At 45.0% G+C, this 19,040-nt stretch overlaps 1 long non-coding RNA gene and 1 pseudogene across 1 annotated transcript; both read left to right on the forward strand.

Annotated features, from left to right (window-relative positions):
* The first annotated feature begins 1,696 nt into the window (after positions 1-1,696).
* Positions 1,697-2,834, forward strand: LOC121140993 (annotated as a pseudogene).
* A 5,681-nt stretch (positions 2,835-8,515) lies between these two features.
* On the forward strand, positions 8,516-11,144 carry LOC121140945. The gene is made up of 2 exons (XR_005877900.1): positions 8,516-8,595; positions 10,319-11,144. It is a non-coding gene; the product is annotated as an uncharacterized LOC121140945 (long non-coding RNA).
* The last annotated feature ends 7,896 nt before the right edge of the window (positions 11,145-19,040 follow it).

Below are 19,040 nucleotides of genomic sequence, written 5' to 3' on the forward strand. Positions count from 1 at the left end.
ATGAAGCTGTGGGTCTGGATGGAAAGCAGCGGGATGACGCTGCTTATCTCTCAGGCAAAGGCAAAGGTGTTGTCCCAGGAAGCTGTCTAGTAGGCAGGTCACCTGTCTCAGGGGGCCACCAGGGTCCTCTGTGCTCCCAGGGAGGTAGAGCAGAAGAGGTCCAGCTTGCATTTGTGCTGAGGGCATGGATGCATTGGAGGCAGGGCAGCAGGAAGAGGGAGATGACGAACAGGACGAGGCATTGGAGCAAGAAGAAACAGGCATGGGCAATATGGCGCTGTCTAGCAGCAGCTGGTGGTGGCCCTAAGGGGATCTTGAGAAACTGAGGCTGTGATGCAGCTCGGGCCAAGGCTCTCAGGCTCAAAGGTGCTGTGGGTTCCGAGTTAAAAACCCTCTCAAGTTCCCGAAGACCAGACCCTCAACCATCCCTTGTGGCTTGGGCATCCTTTTGTCCAAGTTGTGGATGAAAAGGCAGCGAGGGCCTGGGGGGCAGAAGGCAGTGGTGTTCAAGGTGAGCAGCAGCTCTGGCTTGCACTCGGGGTGAGGCTGTCCAGCTCGTGGAAGCCATGCGGGAGCTGACACTTCTTACTTGCAAGTGAGGCTCTCCTAGAAGGTCAGCACAGCTTGGTTTGCAGGAGGAGCAGACAGAGAGGCGTGGCCTGACTCAGTCCGAGGCTAATAACGGGCAAGGGACAGGGAGGGATGCAATGATTGCTTGCAGGGCCTGGGAGGTGGGAGGAGGCAGCTGCTTGGAGAGGAGGGCAGACAGGAAGCAAGGACACAGCTTTTTGACTTCCATGCCCGCACTTCCCCCATCCTGCTCGGGCAAACCTGGACTTGAGGAACTGTTGTTTTCCTATATTAAACACCTGGCTCTCTTCATTTCAACCATAATAGCTCTAGAAATCATTATCACAAACATCCTTATTCCTGTATTATTATAAATGTCCTTATTTGTGTTAAAAGTACGTTCAAGTGACTGGACACGTGACTCAGTAGTTAAGAGCACTGGCTGTGCTTCTAATGGGCCACTGTGACTCTCAGCACCCACATAACACCTCACCACCATCAGAAACTCCAGCTCAGGGAACCCTTCACCATCTGACGTCTATGGGTACCACATGCACAAAACACGACGCAAATACATAATAAACAAGAAAATGTACAAGAGAAATCAGTGATTCCTTAGAAAGGATGGGGTGAAGGCCATTCCTTGAAGCATAACTTGGTCAGATACAGGTTTCCTGTTGGAGAAAGGTAGCACTTGGAGCAGGTATGTCACTTCCTCTGGCTGCTGTGCTGTCCCCTGTCCCGTGGATCTTGTCTGTGGCAGTCCTTGCAGGCATGAAGGTGAGGAGAAATTTAAAGCAGTTGCCAAGTTGATAAAAACTAGTAAAGTGAAACTTGAAAACAAACTAGAAAATAAGCTATTTAAACACCAAAGAGCGGAGGAAACCAAGGCAAGCTGTGAAAGAAGCTGTGTCCATCCCATTGGAGGACACAAAGAGCAAAAGACCAGTTAAAGGGACAGAGGGAAGAGGAGGAGGAAGACGGAGCCCTTCCTTTAGATATGAGGGATGCGGTGACATACAGCTGCTGAAAGATTTGGGACAAAGCATCTTTTCTCACAAGAGATCTTTCTTCTGGTGAGCCAGTTCATATCAAGAAACAAAAGCATGAGGGTTGATTGGTAAATATGAAAAATGTCAAGAACTCTGCAGCCTTGGCACCTGCGGTACTCTCAGATCCAGAAGGCAATATCAAAAAACTGTTAGAGATGTTCTCCATGCTGATGGAACAGGACCCTGGTGTGGCTGTCAAGAATGCAAAAAACGTGGAAGAAACAGGAGAAACGAGCAGGAACTTCGGGCGGCTGAAGCTTGAGAGCACGGAGAGAAAGCTGAAAACGCGCACAGAAACTCTGAATATTGTGTTTGTGACCTGCTTCAGAATACTGAAGAAGGCCCAGAGGCCACCTCTAATGCCAGCAGTTCCAAAGGGTCTTGCCAAGTCTGCACATCTTATAAATGTAGAGTTTTTTGATGATTTATTAGCGGTTCTTCATACCCTCATTGAGTCTGGTGACCAGAGTTATCAAGAAAGTCTTCACTGTGTTCAAACTGCTTTTCATATTCTTTCTGGACAAGGTGATTTTCTAAATATTGACCCAGTGAATTTCTATACACATCTCTAGAAAACATTGCTTAAATTACACCCAGGTGCTACCAACGACGGCGCTGAGATTGCACTCCACTGCCTGACGTCATGCTAGCTCAGCGCAGAAAGCAGGTTTCTCGCCAGCGAGCGCTGGCCTTCATCAAGCGCCTTTGTACGCTTGCTCTGCAGGTTCTTCCAAATTCAACATTGGCCTTTTAGCCACTACCAGAATATTGACGCACACGTTCCCCAGAACAGATCTGTTGCTTGATAACGAATCTCAGGGCAGTGGGGTGTTCCTGACTTAGTTGGAGGAGACAGAGGACTCTAGCGCCCAGAACACCGCGCTGTGGGAGCTGCATGCACTGTGAAGACATTTCCATCCTGTTGTGCAAACATTTGCAGCTCACCTAGTCGCTGGGGCACCGTCTGAAGGCGTCGAGGCCCTCAAGCCTGAGCTGAGCCGAAGATCTGCAGTTGAACTTTTTGAGGCTTACAGCATGGCAGCAATGACATTCAACCCTCTCGTTGAACCTTCAAACTCCAAAAGGATAAATTTTTGCAAGGAGACTCACTCTTGAATGAAGATTTAAATCAACTAATCGAAAGATATTGCAATGAAGTTACTACTGAGATACCTGGATTTCACCAAGTTTTTGAAAGCCTCTGAACAGTAGTACAGAGGTGGAGTCAGTGGACTGTTCTGTCTGTCTGTCTGTGTCTCTCGCTGTCTTTCTGTCTCTGTCTCTGTCTCTCTCTGTCTCTCTCTGTCTCTGTCTCTGTCTCTCTCTGTCTCTCTGTCTCTGTCTCTCTCTCTGTCTCTGTCTCTCTCTGTCTCTCTGTCTCTGTCTCTCGTCTCTGTCTCTGTCTCTCTCTGTCTCTCTCTCTGTCTCTGTCTCTCTCTGTCTCTGTCTCTCTGTCTCTCTCTGTCTTTGTCTCTCTCTCAGTGTGTGTGTGTAGAGATACAGATACAGGAGGGCTTTTTCTTTGTGTACAAGGAAAACTTCCTAAGGACGACCAAAGGAGGACTGAAGCAGAGACACAGAAGACACTGCTATTGATTGGCTTTTCTTGGCTTGCTTGACTTGCTTTCTTACTTAGCCCAGGACAACTCACCCAGGAAGTGCACTCTCCACTGTGGGCTGGCTCCTTCCACACCAGTCATTGATTCTATAAATGCTCTACAGACATGCCCACAGGAAAGTCTGATGGAGGTCATTCTTCAGTTGAGGTCCCCTCTGCACAGGTCACTTTAGTGCATGTGGAGTTGACAAAAACTAAGCAAGACGATTTTTAAGTACTCTTTATAACTAAATAAACATTGTTATTGCAGCACCATAAATAAAGGCAAATACATAGATTTTGTAAAGATTTTTTAATAAATAGCTTAATATTAGACTCTTGTTCATTGGCTCTTGTTGAATGACGCACGTAAAGAATGAGCAAATCTGACCTTTGGAAGGAATGAGTATTCTGGGGAGCTGGGGAGCACTCAGGAGACAGAGGCAGACAGATCTTTGTGAGTTCAAAGCCAGTCTGCTTTAGAAGGAATGAGTATTCTGGGGAGTTGGGGAGCACTCAGGAGACAGAGGCAGACAGATCTTTGTGAGTTCAAAGCCAGTCTGCTTTAAAGAGTGAGTTCCAGGACAGCCAGGACTGTTACACCAAGAGTCCCTGTCTCAAGAAAAAAAAAAACGAAAAACAAAACAAACAAAAAACCAAGAAGGATGAATGAGTTCTCTTATGATTAGTTTCAAAAAAAGTTTGAATGAGATTCTACACTTTTTGAAGTTGTGGTTGTTTTTTGTTTTTTGTTTTTCTTACATGAGAGTGATGGAGAAATTGTGTTGTGAAGACATTGGTTCTTGACAAACTAGTAAAGTGTTTTTCTTTTAAATTCTTACAGATAAAACTGCATATGCCTATAGAGTTATAAAGCATCATTTTATATAATAGCCATTGCCATATTGAAGAGATGTCTTATATAATGTGTACATAAATGTTTTCTGCTATTACTAGTTGAATAAAATAGCTTTATTTTCTCCTGCAAAAAAATAAATAAATTGGTCAGATAGAGAAAATGGTGGTTGAGGTTAGGGACTTGGTCATTCATCATTTTTAACCAACTGTTGTCCTAGGTTTTGGTTTGAAAGAAAAAAGCACCCCCAAAGGAGTGGCACTATTAGGAGGCATGGCATGTTGCAGGGGGTGTTTCATAGTTGGGGTGGGCTGTGAGGTCTCTTTTGCTCAAGCTTCCCTCATTGTGTGTGTCAGTTAACTTCCTGTTGTCTGAGAGATGGAGGACTGTCAGATTCTCCAACATAATGTCTGCCAGCCTGCCGTCCAGGTCCCACCACCGTGATAATGGACTGAATCTCTGAAGTTGTAAGCAAGGCCCTCAATGAAATGTTTTCCATGTAAGTGTTGCTGTGGTCTCTTCACAGCAATAGTAACCCTCACTAAGACAGCCTATGTTTTGGTCTTTGAGAGAAATGGCCTAGAATGACTGGTTAGATGTGGCAGAGTAGCTCTTGAAAACACATCCAGAACCTTTCAAACAGGTGGCCCTTATTGCTGTGATCCCATTCATTATGTTGTCTTGACAGATGGGCTTCTCAATCTTAAGGGGTGGTTTTATAAAAGTGAGTTACAGAATGAGTCTCTAACTCTGCACTATAGGCAAACCTCCATCTGTCACATGTAATAAGACCTTTCCTTCTTTAAATAACCACAATGTCCCTGTTCCAAATGCAGGCAAGGACTTACCCCTCAGCATAAGCATCTAGGAACAGCTGGGTGGCTCAGTTTTTTTCCCTTTAAAATGAAATGATAATTATGAGCATAAATCTTCTAGGAGAAAGATGTGTTGATTTTGGGAGCCACCTGATGGGAGCCACCTGATACATCCCATTCCCTGGTACCCTCTAACCTCAAGTCAGCTGACATATAACCACTGCTTATTCTGTGTGTACCCAGGGTCTACTTCTCTTCTTTTTACTCCAGCATGGAGCCTGGCATCCACAGGTCATGGGTTTTCTTATTGCAGGTGAGCTTCTCCAGAGGTCTCTAAGAACCAGACCTGCTCCCGGCTTCCTCTTCTGCTGATGGCCCAGAAGAACAAGCTTAGGATCATTATGGGAAATTCTAGATGTTTGAGTTTAGTCCTGGACAAGAAGCAATGGGACTGAGACTATGCCCAAACACAAAAACGTGGGACTATAGGAGCTTCCCAATAAGAAAACGCCAGCAGTTCCTTGGGAAAAGACATCTGCTTTCCCTTGTCATTTGGTACTTTTGTTTTCAGGGATTACAGACTCTACGTAGTCTCTCTGACCTCCATTATTCAGACAGGCAGATTCTCCCTCCCTGGAATGCCTTCTACACAGGGCTGTTGCAGCTTTAGGAAGGTTGAAAACCACTTGTTGATATGCAGATTCCTTGGCTATGGCCTAGACCCTCAAGGTAGACTCACTAGGATAATAAGCCTGCTTCAAAGATTCCAATGAGCCAGGACCCCATGAAGACTCTCCAGGAAGTGTCAAAGATGCTTATGACTGTATTTCCACTAGGATCTTTTCCCCTGACTTTACATAAGGCTTTCACATTCTGAGGCCAAGCAATTGTCTCCAAGGCCTTGTGTCTGCTGAATGGTGAGGAAGGGATTTCCTGCTGTGGGAAATTCAGGCTGGTCTATCAAACAGAAGAGACTTTCAGGTCCACAACTGATCATCTTCTGAGAACCAGGACTTCAGAGCACACAGAGCATGCCTGGCCATGTTTCCACCGATTGCTCTGTCAGCTAGCTGTCTCACTATTGTGAAGGCAGGCTCTTCTTCATTTTTATTTAAATTATTGGTTCAGAAAGGGTCTTATGAAGCCCAGGCTTTTTTTCCCAAGACTCTGGGTCCTCTTGCCACTACTTCCCTGGTGATAGGGTCATTGGCATGTCAACACACCACCTTGTGTAGTGTCCCATCTTTATTGGATGTTCCCTTCCTATCTGCTGACACTTAAGGAACCTTCCATAATTTTCATCTGAATGAACCTATTATAGGAGGATAAAGACAGACTTATTAGCATATCCAGTAATCCAAATAGAATGTAGTTAAGCAGTGAATGGTGGTGGAATATTTCAGAGCCAGCAGAGTAGAAAGGGGGAAAGACATTGCCTCACCTCTACTGTCACACTGTTGTCAATATTTCTGTCCTCTGTGTCTCTGTCCATTCAGAAAACGGGTATGTCTACTGACATGCACAGATCCAAGTCTTCCTCCTTTCTCTGTGAGCAATACATCTTCCAGAGTCTCCAAAGTCTATGCTGAGGACCCATGTGGAAGTAAGGCATGGTTAGACCCAGTTTCTTCCAGAAAATGGAAAGATGGTCAAGGAGGCCCATGTCACATGGCTGTAATTGGTAGTGTCGAGTGATGAAGTCTCAGTTAGTTTCCAGTTGGCTACAGGTATGACTTATTTGTCAGAGTCAGTTCAGAAAGAGAAGGTGACCAAAGTCACAGACAATAACTGAAGTTTACCCACTCCCTCTCCGAATTTAGGGCTCTTAAAGCTTTGCTTGGACAGTAACAGACTGGAACCCACTGGGATACTTCCTTCACACATTAACTCCAGACTATCAGTCTGAGAAGTCACATCAATTCCAGGGGAACTTCACAAGAATAAAGCCCTCATCTGGAATGAACCCTTCCTCACTACCCTCTGAGAGCTACTATAGTAAAGAGTATCATTAACCACGCCCCTCCCTTCCTAGTCTTGCACAGACATGCTCTCCATCAGAGCAGCTTCCTATTAACACTGCCTAGCTGGTGCATCAACATGGATTTCTTAGCAAACCTACATTCCCAGGAGGGTCTTCTCAATTCTGTATTTCATGAGATGGGCCTAACTGAATGGTCCTGAACCCAGAGACACTCTGCTTTAATGTCTGGCATCCCAGGACAACCTCCCTTGCCTACCTCATGGACCTGTCTCTAAAATTCCCCCAGAAACATCCCTGTTCCCTTATCCACTACCTTCTTCTGGTCTCTGTGGAAACTGCAGGCTTGTGGTACATAGATTGCAGGCAAATAACCAGTAGACACAAACATAAGTAAACGAATCTGAAAAAAAAGAGATTTGTGTGACATATGAAGTCCAGGCGACAGCACCTTAAAAGACTCTATGTCCCAATGTGCTTTAGAGGGTTTTTTCCTGTTATCATTATCACTGGTGCTATATTTCAAGGAAAGCAGAAGCAGATACTTGTGGGTTTCCTTATTTCTTTTATACATCCATAATGAAGGTTCTCATTTCCTGAGATTCATTAGAAAACACACGTATATTTCTTAGAAATAGTATATGCATGATCATGTCATGAACATGCGTGTATTTAGACTCCATTTCTTTGGAGTAGCAAACATGTGATGTCAGGTGTGGTATATGATCTTTTTTGAATCATTTAGTGGATATTCATGGATTAGGCCATGCCATCTACACAGAGACACAACCCCTTTTGTAGCTCTGTCTGTCTGGGAACTTATAATGTAGCCAAAGTCACCAGGGAGCTGCAGAGATCCATCTCTGTTTGTTGAATTTTGCAGTTACAGGAGTGTGATACCACGCTTGATTAAAAGCCTAGTTTAAGAATGAAGAGTTTGAATTTTTTTTTGTTTTATGAGACAGGGTTTCTCTGTATTGTTTTGGAGGCTGTCGGTCCAGCCTGGCCTCGAACTCACAGAGATCCGCCTGCCTCTGCCTCCCGAGTGCTGGGATTAAAGGCGTGCACCACCACCGCCCGGCTTGAGTTTGAATTCTTATTTATGAAAATATAGTCATTTGACTCAATAGGGGCTTGAACAGGACATCTGATACACAAAGCATATAGTCTTAGCAAAATATCAAATATGAAACAAGAACAAAAGATAGGACCAAAAAATAACAAAACTTCCAAGCAAAACAGAGTTTAAATCAAATAAATTTCAAATCAAAAGCCCAAACAAGAAAGTTAAGCTAAGGAGTATTTTCAACAGTCAGATTTAGCTGCACTGACTATACTCTGTGGCCACCTTTGGACGCATAATACAAAGGCAGCCACTGATTGCACTAAGGCTTTCATGACAAGTATAGCCAGGGTCCTTTGGGGCTTTGAAGGTCAAGCAGTCACCAAGGATGATCCTATAACATGTTGGCCACTATATTATTCTTTTCATCACCATATGTCTAAGTTCCTACTCTAGACCAAAGAAGGATATGGGCAGCACCTGCTGTCCAAATACATAAAAGGCCACTCTGACATCCTCTCTCAATCTTTTCTCAGGACAGCTCTCTTCCATCAAGGCAGTGAGACAGGAGAATCTGCAGTCGATTTCACAATGGAAGAACAAATGATGAGAACCAGCGGGGGACAGTTATCATCTCTGTAGAGCATTGACCTCAGCATCCCAGGTACATGACATGCAGTAGCTTCAGCACTGGACAGGATGAGAATTTGATGTCTGGATGGCAGCATGACATCAATACAGTCTCCCTTGACAGATTTCCCTCCAATTGTGAAGGGCTGAGGACTCATCAGCTGGCAAATGTTCTCAGTGACAAACATTCAGAGTAATTATGAGCGGATATACACCCTCACTCCAAGTTGTTGAGGCCCACTTGCTGGTGGATGTCTGGGTCCTGAGTAATTCTTGGCAATATTTTTGGTACCTTGAGCTTCTTTCTGATGTTTTTTTTTTTTACTCTACAAACAGTGAGCCAACAGACACATCATTAAGATTAGGGATAAAACAGCTGCAGGGAGGTTCATATTTTCCTCAATGCTGAGTTTACAGTAAGAAGGACATGTCTTCTTCTGAGGAGGTCTTGTTTCTCTATTGGAGAATGTTGAGGTTTCTGATTGTCTGTGGCTTCCTTAGGCCTCCTCAGTTCCCTGAAAGCGTGCTCTGAGAGAAAGAGAGGCAATCAGATCGAAAAGCAGCCTTTTTCTGTCAATGACTAGACAAATTCAGGGCCCATTCACACATAGGACACCAGAGTCAAGAAAGAAAATCCACCCCTCAAATGCCATGGTTTCTGGAAATGTCAACAATGGAGGGTCACTCGCCTGTGACATTTAGTGCCCTGCTGCAGCATCTGGGTCTGCAGGAGGCTCTCATTGTGCCCTGAAGCTTGCTCCAGCTCATGCTGCAGTTTTTCAGATCTGGAGGAGGAAGGAAGACAGAGCACAGTCCTATTGGGGTCCTGGCATGGCAACTGTCAAGCTCTGACATCACAATTGTGCCTGACAGTCAACATTGATCTTTTGACAAAAGTCATTGTATCCCGAAGAAAAAAGGGCCACAGAGTAGTTTGCCCTTGAATTTTTGTCAGACTTTAACAAGTGTCACAAGTTGATCTGAGTACTGTATGTATGTGCTCTTTGAGAAAGAACAGAACATTCTCTGGCAGTCTGGGGACAACAGTATGACAAAAGGAATTGCATATGAAAACCATGGACAACAGCACAGGAGAGAAACACATGGACCACCTCATTTTATAGACAGATATAATACAACATTGTAGCTCACGCCTCCTGCTGCAAAGGAACTTTATTCCAGACAATATGCAAGATGGAGCCTATCATGCTGGAGCAACATTTCCTCAGATGTGTGCTGGAGAACACAGGCTCTTCACGGGGTCTTTTAGTTAAGAAAAACAGCCTTGTTTTCCTTAGGATGAAAGCTGGGAATCTACACCATGGTTCTCTACAAGAGTCTGTTACACAACAGCCTGTGTAAGTTCTGAACACAGTACTGCAGCAGAAACACCTGTCTGGGCTCATCTGGCAATGACTAAACTTACTATATCTATAGAACACTTTAGTCAAACAAAGAAGACAGTCAATGTTATACCAGAGAATGACCAAGAGTAGGACTCTCATCCCCACAGCTTATGTCCCTCAATGAAAATGTAATTTTATTCAGGCATGGTAACACACACCTTTATTTAAGGCAGAAGAAGGCAGAGCTCTGTGAGTTCAAGGAAAGTCCTCTCAGAACATACCAGAGAACTCAGAAGGGAGCATTGGGGACACAGTTTTACATCTACTTGAATACCAAATATATTATTTCCTGAAAGGAAGTTTTTGTTGACTGGATCAGCACAACTCTGGAGTGTTATTTCTTGTCTATAGGCAGATCCCACAAAGGGCAGAGATCCAAGATAGAAGAGATCTACCTGAATCCAACTCCCAACTCCCAGTCCAGCTCATAACTCATCTGGGGGATGGCCAAGAAATGCTGCAGCTTTCGTGCTAAGTTCTTTTTCTGGATGACCAGCTCCATCTCATTCTGCTGGGACTGCAGGTTTTCCTCCACTCTCTGCTGCTCCTGTTCATTAGAAGATGGTGTTCTTAATAGAGGTTTGAGAACAGGCATGAATACACTCTCAAACAGTACAAGCACACAAGGTGGATCCCAAGAGCTTGATGGTCTCCAGTCTCACCAAAACACAAAGCTTCTGGGAAGGAAGAAAAGAGACTGGTCTCTTCAAGCCATCATTCACACGCACGGTACACCCCTCTCTTACCCCCACACTCTCTTCCAAAACACACTCCAACACACACACACAGAGTGAGACAGAGACCGAGAGAGACATAGACAGAGGAACATAAATTTGAGGATATAGCATACTAGATGATCATGTAAGTTGGGACTAAGCACAGCAGCTCTTTCAGAAGAATTCAATGACTCTGCTCTCCATCCCTCAGAACTAATATTGCATAGGGGAATATGGTCTACTTGGCCAGACTATGCTGAGCTGGTTGAGTGACTTTTTGTCTAGAAGCCTCAGATCTCCCACATAAACTTTCAGCCTGTCACAAGCCACTTCCACATGCCTGGTCAACCCATCAGGACCATGTTGAAAGCTCCATGATGGGAGAACTTGCCAAGGAAACACTTCTGGCAAATTCTCACTGAGGTTTCTGTCAGTGTGAAGCAGGAGTTGAGAATGGTGAAGAAACTGACTTTGAATGTAGAGAATAGGAGGAAGAAAGGCCACATGCCATCCAACACGGTGACAAAGAGAATTTATAGTAGGCTTTCCTTGCAAGCTGATTCCCCTGACCCCACTGGGATCTCACATGAACCCTGCAAAGAAAATGAGCCATGGGCCATGTAACTCCCTCCCTCATGTCAGTACATAACACTCCTCCATCACAATGACATGTAGGAATGTGATATGTATGTCATTGACCCATCTCCCTGCTTGGGCCACAGCTTCAGGAAGAGCAGCAGGGGTTGTTTGCCAATTGATTCTTACAAGAGATTCACTTCCCAGAAATACTGATGCATGGACACAGAAATGAGCAGTTGGATATCATGAGAGTGAGGGGGATGAACGTGTGTGGGAGGGCAGGTAAGGTGATAAGTGAAAGCTCATTTGGGTGGATGGGTAGACAGCAATGTTACGTGAGGAAATGATGCTGGACCTAACCCTGACCGTGGTTGTCCCTACCTGCTGCTCCTGGGTCTGGAGATCTCTGATGACTTGTTCTTGGTCCTCACAGATCACTCTTCCAAGTAGTACTGCAGCAGAATCCATTCCCCTAGCTCCTGCCTCAGCTTGTCCAGTACATACTACACCTGAGTCTTCTCTAACTGGAGTCGGTACTGCAGATGGCTGGAAACACGCTGTATAGTAAGCCCTTCCAGGCTCCTCCTGCCACGCCTGCCTCCATAACCCACCAATCCCACTGGTCTTCAGGTTCCCAGAAGAGACACAGAAAGGAGGCCAATGCAGCATGCCACCTGATGTCAGATGGCCAAAAGTAGGGAAAGAGAATTCCAGAAAGAAACTATTTCTGAATATGCCAACAACAAAAGAAATTCAAGTATCTCTACCAGTGTGTGTGGGGCCCTCAGTGTCCATAAGTGAACATGATAATGGAGCCACATCAGGAGGTAGGGGAGAAATCCTATTGGAGGGAGGATAGAAGAGCCAGGGGAATAGAAGTTCTATGGGGAGCAGGCACTTACCAATAGAAGAGTGGCTTCATGTCGAGCTCATTGAATTTCTCTAAGGCTTTGGTGCTCTCATTCTCTAACCTGTGCAGGTTTGCCATGACCTAGTTACACCTAATCTTGATCTCTTCTGCTGATGGATCTGAATGATGGTAGGGCATGGAGCTAGAAGCAAAAAGCTCCATGAACAAAGTTTTCATGAATCGCATGAATTCAGCCTGTGTTCAAGACTACTAGAGCCCATGGAATGCCACACCCTATGTACTTGGAAATTCTTTTGCTAATTAAACTTGCTATCCTGACCCTAGGCCAGCAGAGGCAGGATGTTCATGTGAAGAGAGGTGAGACTGCTGACATAGCTGGACGAGAAGTTCCCTATTGTCTACCTCATGGGGTGTACCCACCAAAAACTGCGATGTTTCTCCTGTCTTCAAAATATAAATTCTCAATCCTGGTGCCTGTCACAGTGGAGCCCAAAATCACACCACGAAGACTTTTGTGGATGGAACTCTCAACATTTTGGAGAATGGAACTCATGACAGATTTATAAACTCCTCAGGGCATATCTACAAGGCAACAAGGTGCACACATTGGCAGAACTTTAATGCTCAAAGTGGGGATCCCAATGCTCATCACAGGAATCACCTGGAACTGTGAGACAGGAAGCACCTCGTTCCCTGATTGCAGGGTCTAGGGGGAAACACATGCGCAAATGCACAAACACATAGACAAATACACAACACACCTGTGTGTGACAGACAGAAACAAAGGATGTACCCCAGGGATATTAAATAAATGCATGCAGGTGTGTCATCTCAGGACCACAATGTGCAGGGATCAGTTCCAGGCCTTGTATCTGCACACTGAAATGTGTGACCAGGCCTCTCTAATTGCTACTTAAGAACCCAGCACACAGTGTCTTGCCAGGCAAACGATCACCATAAACTCACAGCAGCCTATGTCTCACAGAAGCTGCCACTTGACAGGATCTCTCCAAATGCATCCTGGGAAGTCACACCTCTGTGTCAATCCCTGAGTTATGTGACTCAGGCTACAGGCTCTGGTTTTCATTTGGAGGAAACAGAGTAATAGTCTCTCCCCATCTCACTCTGGCCAGGTTTCAGGTTCTACTTCTGGGAAGCATTTAGAGATAACAGTGTTGGGCAAAGAAACACCCTGAAGGTGTAGACACCTAGAAGCTCAGATCTTAGATCAAAGAAACTAAGGGTGAAATTGTCGAAGCAAGTTGGTCACCATGGCGTTGGAAACAATACCTATTGTCAGAGGTGATCCTTCAGTGACAGAGATGAGGCAATCTTACAGCTCATTTGTTTATTTGGTCACTTGCTCTAGCTGACTGTTCAGACTCTCCATCTTTTATTTCACCTCGTTTTGGTGAGGGGAATTGGGGGTGTTGATGGCTGTACAGCAGCCTCTTTGGGTAGGTGAACACAAATAAACTTGTATTGTGACAAGGCATAGAAGATGAACAGATCACTCTGAGCCCTAAAAAATGTTTGAGAAAGCTTCTGTGCCTGTGACTCAGTGACACACCAATGGATTTTGACCCAGGCTTGAGATGCCCCTCCAGGGGATCTCACCTCTCCTATCTCTGAAGGAAGTTGCATGTCTCAGTCAGCTGCTTTCCCCTGCCCCCTCAGCACATACTTCCCAGAAAGAAAGAAAGGAAGGAAGGAAAAAAGAAAGAAAGAACTTCCTCAGGCTTATTCACAGCTGCAGAGTCTCCATTAAACTTGCCTGTAGAATTCACAAGTCTGGGTTTAGAAGCTAGGAGGCAATTACCATAGTTCACAGGCACTCAAGTCTTTTATGAGAAACCCCAAATCCTGACATGTCACTCCAAGCACACGGCTATAGATGGGGAGGAGCCTTACAGGTGCAGAACATGGTCACCAGACTCATGAAGTCATGTCACTGACAACCCAGGGCACACAGAGAAGGGACACAGTACTTAAAGTTATCTACTGGCGTTGAAGTACAGTGATGCCATGTCTGCAGCTGGGCACACTCCGCTAGTCCCTCCCCCAGGCTGGTCTCATTTTGATGCTGGTCCTCCATCAACCCTCACCGTCCTGTAAGATTGACAGCCAAGAGCCCCCAGCAGAACAGCTTTTGCCTTGCCAGTTCTTGGCTTCTGGGAGAGACAAATTACTACCCTGAAATACTTGATTTCCAGGAGCCCTGTCAGGCAACTAAGTTCAATTTCTTCCCCATTATCCATAGTTCCCACTAAAGTCAACCTTCTCCAGGGAGCTCCCCATTTTCTGCCCAGGACTTACTGGTCTTTCTTTTGAACTATTTCTTTTTTGATGGTTTAAACTGAGGCTGAAGGTCAGGTTTCTTCAGTCTCTCTCTGGTCTCTCTCCTGTCTCCATTTTCTCCTGCCAACATGTTCGTCTGTGAACCTTAGTGGCACTGAAGGCCTCACCAAAGGCAGTTGGTGTTGCTACAACACAGGTGACCTCACAGGACTCCATGGTCTCCAGGACACAATGGAATGTTCAGGAAAGGGGCCACTGATGTCATGTGGAATGAACATGGCCTCCCTGCTAACCAGCTTTCCTCTTAACTCAGCAGAAGTCAGGTTTCCGTATCCAGGAATCTCTCCTGGGACACAAGGCAAACCCTGCAGCACCTCCTTCTTCCAAAACTAGAGATCTCAGACTGATTTGAAATCTTTTAGCATGTGCCCCATGGGAGTACTTAAGTCTTATGTCCTACTGAAATTATATGTGCACAAGGTAATGGTGGTAATGGTATGACGGATTCATTTATGGTACAGTTGTACTACCAGCATCTCCTTATTTAAAGGAAAGCATAGACTTGATGAGAAGGAATCTTCTTACACAACTTCATGGTAAAGAGCCTACAGAAATTATTGTGTGAGTATTGAGTATCACTGGCATTAGTTGAGCATATTTCTTGTGATCTATAGGAGATCACTATCAAAAGGATCTATTTTGAAGAGTATTTTATAATACACCATGAGTTATACATAAACTTACAACTAAAATTCCAGTAGACACGGCTACTAATGCTTTTAAAGATTCCTCTGCAAAGGATAACAAATATATATTTAAATCCAAATTACTCATACTTCACAAATATTGTCCTCTCCCTTGGGTATACAGTAGACACGGCTATTAATGCTTTTAAAGATTCCTCTGCAAAGGATAACAAATATATATTCAAATCCAAATTACTCATACTTCAAAAATATTGTCCTCTCCCTTGGGTATACAGCTCAAGTGCCTAAACTTGAGATCCAATCAGCTTTTATTAAAAATTGCTGAGCCATTAGATACTCTAAATCACTTTATGTATAATTTTCACATGAAGGATAGAGATACACTAAAAATGGAAAATAACCAAACTTGAGAGAAAATAAGTTTAGAATGTAACAATAGAGTCATGAAGGAATGAAAACCTCTAAACTTTTTCTAATTTCTATTTTTCCAGATTTTTATTAATATTTTTCTTTTACTTTACATCCAGTGCACAGTTCATTCCCTCCTCTCCTCCTGCCAGCTCAAGTGCCAGGGACAGGTCCAGTCCTGTACAGGGATCCTGGTCACCCCAGTGAAAGGAGCCCCACAAACAGACCAAGCTACAACACTGTCACACACATGCAGAGGGCCTATGTTGGTCCTGTGCAGGCTCCCTAGATGTTGGTTCAGAGTCGGTAGGCTCTCATGAGTTCACTTCAGCTGTCCTGGTGGGTTCCTCCATCATGATCTTGACTCCCCACTGGATCATGCAATCCCTCCTCCCTCTGTTCAAGAGGACATCCAGCATTCTGCCCAGTGCTTGCCTGTGGATCTCGGCATCTGCTTCAATAAGTTACTGGATGAAGGCTCTCTGATGACAATGAGGGTAGTCACTCATTAGTTCAGACACTGTCTCTACCTTTGGTAGGACTCTTAGCTAGTGCCTTCCTGTGGAATCTTGGGAGTTTCCTTCACACCAGGCTTCTCTCTAACCCTGAAATGCCCCCATCAAGATATCTCTTTCATTACTCTCCCTTCCTTCTGGAGCCCAAGACATCCAACCCAATCCCCCATGTTACTAGTCCCTGTTTCGCCCCACCCCTAGTTTATCCACTACTGGTGTTCTATTCAGGAAGTTATATGGTGTGCCAAGCCGTTAAAGGCTACTTCCCACTTTCTCTTCTATCATGTTTAGTGTAACTGGATTTATGTTGAGGTCTGGGATCCACTTGGACTTGAGTTTAGTCCAGGGTGGCAGATATTGGTCTCTTTGCATTCTTCTGCATGCTGTTATCCAGTATTGCCAGCACTGTTGAAGATGCTTTCTTTTTTCCGTTGTGTAAAATTTTTATTTCTTTGTCAAAAATGAGGTGTTTATAGGTGTGTGGATTCCTGTCCAGGTCTTTGATTCAATTTCATTGATTCACCTGTCTGTTTTTCTGCCGATCCCATGCTATTTTTATTACTGTAGCTATAAGGACTCAGGCATTATGCTGACTCAGACCCCTGGCAACCAGCAAGGTACACGCACTGGCATTCAGGCAGATACTTGGACAGCTCTAAGGGCCCTGTGTTGTCTGGCTACTTCTCATGTTAGTGGTCATGTAAGGACTCGGTATGCATGTGTAAGCTTTCCCTTTTAAGCCCCTCCCACCTGTTGGCCCCTTTCCCTTCCCCTTCCATCTCTGTCCCTGGTTGATCAACACCTGCCCCCCTTTGTTCCCTTTCCCCAGTAAATTCCAAATGGGATTTACTGAGTTTTGCAAAGCAACAACATTTGATGCCGTGAAACTCAGACCCTCTCTGTAATTTCTCCCGCCACCTGCTGGCACGCAGCCAGAGTCACTTGGGCACCCTGATCCTGAATCGACAGCCCACTTTCCATCCACTGAGACACCCCTCCCCCAAAACACACCGGCTACAGTTTGGTAAGGTATCCTGTCTCCCAAGCAGCATAAACATTTCTTTCAACCCCTGGGAGTGAGGTTCGATCATCTGGCACCCTTCTGGAGTCTTTGGAAGCAGGCAGGGGGGTGGCACCCCTCCCCCAGCCACAGCATTCATGGCCACAGCTGACCTCTCTTGCTGACTATCGCCTTTGATAGAATTCCCACGAGCAAGGCCTAACACCACCCTCACTGGGCAGTGCATTCGCCTTTTTCTGCCCCATGCCTCTGGCGGTTACAGATTACTGCCTTCTCTCAGACTAAGGAATCCTGTTGGTTTTAGCCCTTCGCCCTAGTTCTTGGACTGAGGAGTCACATGAATGGTCTGTGGTACTCTGTATCTCACCCATGGGAAGTAAACCAACAAGAAATATAAGCCCACCCACTCTGCTGAGATGCCTGTAAGAAACCCCAAACCTCCTCACCTAACACAGCGTGTGAAGGTCCGCAGATTCACTCACCTCTGTGCTAAGAAATGACCCAAATACCCCCCTAGATAATAAGTCAAATTGGCCACTTATCAGCTCTTTATATCCCGTTATTTTATGGGACCTTTCCAATTAGAGCCAGCAGACAGATAAATGAAAGCAGTCACCGCGTGTGTAGACCTCCTTCTGTCTCTCAGCTGGACATTTCCTCTTCTTCTTCCTCTTCTCCATCTCATGTCCTTCAAGCTATGGAAGCTAAAACAGGACCCACAGTTAAAAGTGAGGCCTTGCTCGTTTTCACGTGTGTGTGTTTCTCTCTTCCTCGCTGCTAAAAACTCTCCCGCTTTCCGCCACCTCCCAGCATGACCAGTCCTTCCTTGAGGCGGGAACCTTTGTCTGCCTGGGAAGCTAGACATCTTATATTCCTGTGCAAAATGTCTCTCCCTCCTCTTTGTCTCATCTCTGCCAAGCCATTCAGCCTGGAATAGGGCGGGTTCCTCTTTTCTATCCAGCTGTGCTACTCGGTTTCTTCTCTGTGCAGAAGCCAGTGGCTCATTGTAGCCTGGCCGGAGACAGCTTCTGCTCAGGACACTCTGGGAGTTTTCATTTTTTTTCCCCACGAATGAGGTTTTCGGGGTTTGTACCCTAGCACCGTCCATACTGATTGGTGAATTCGCTTCTCAGACCTGCAAGGGGTCTCTCAGGTTTTGAACCCTAGCATCTTGACTGAGAGCGACCATGTGGCCTAGGCATAGGTCTGCCCACTCTCTGGACTACTTCCTTCCCTCAGCCTAGGTAGAGGGACAGTCTAGCCAGCTCCTGTCAACAAGCCCTGCGGCCAGACATAGTTCATTTACTTTTTTGCCTTTTATTTGTCTCTAATTTCTTCTTTCACCTGCTCTGTTGCTCATGGTTTGTTTGTGTAATGGCATGCTTTTCCAGAGCCTGGTAGGGCACATATTTCACACACAAAAACTCCAAAAACCCAAAACCAAAAAACCCTGCCTGTTCCGTCTGCAGCGGAACTGCTTTCCTGTCACTGAGAGCTAGATTTAAGTCTACTCCGTCTCTGTGAATGTCCTGTCTGTTTGCTACAAAGTGCAAATCAGAAAGTGCCTTCTGGTTCTCCCTTTCTTCTTACCTGTACAAGTCATGTTTAACGTGTCTGCATGTCTCTGTACATGTGGTTTGAAGTTAACTTCATATATGTGAATGTAAGCTCACACTCAATTCAACTGTGCTGTCTCAAATATTTCTAAATTGCTATGTATTCTTATATGATGATAAAAATTTAAGGTTATTAGTTAAGGTTTATTTCAAATTAGAAAAATATTTACACCACCCATTCCTTCCTGTAAGCTGTTTACAAAGGTTAAGCTTTTATTACAGAAGGGGATCTTCTCTACTTCCTTGTCCTTTACAGGCATAAGTCTAACCTACTAAGTTAAAACCAGTTACAGTTAGACTGGAGGGCTCTGAGTAAAACAACCCTCCCCAGCCTCTCAGCTT

Source organism: Mesocricetus auratus, unplaced genomic scaffold (genome assembly GCF_017639785.1).
Source record: "Mesocricetus auratus isolate SY011 unplaced genomic scaffold, BCM_Maur_2.0 Super-Scaffold_100006, whole genome shotgun sequence".
Classification (NCBI taxonomy): domain Eukaryota; kingdom Metazoa; phylum Chordata; class Mammalia; order Rodentia; family Cricetidae; genus Mesocricetus; species Mesocricetus auratus.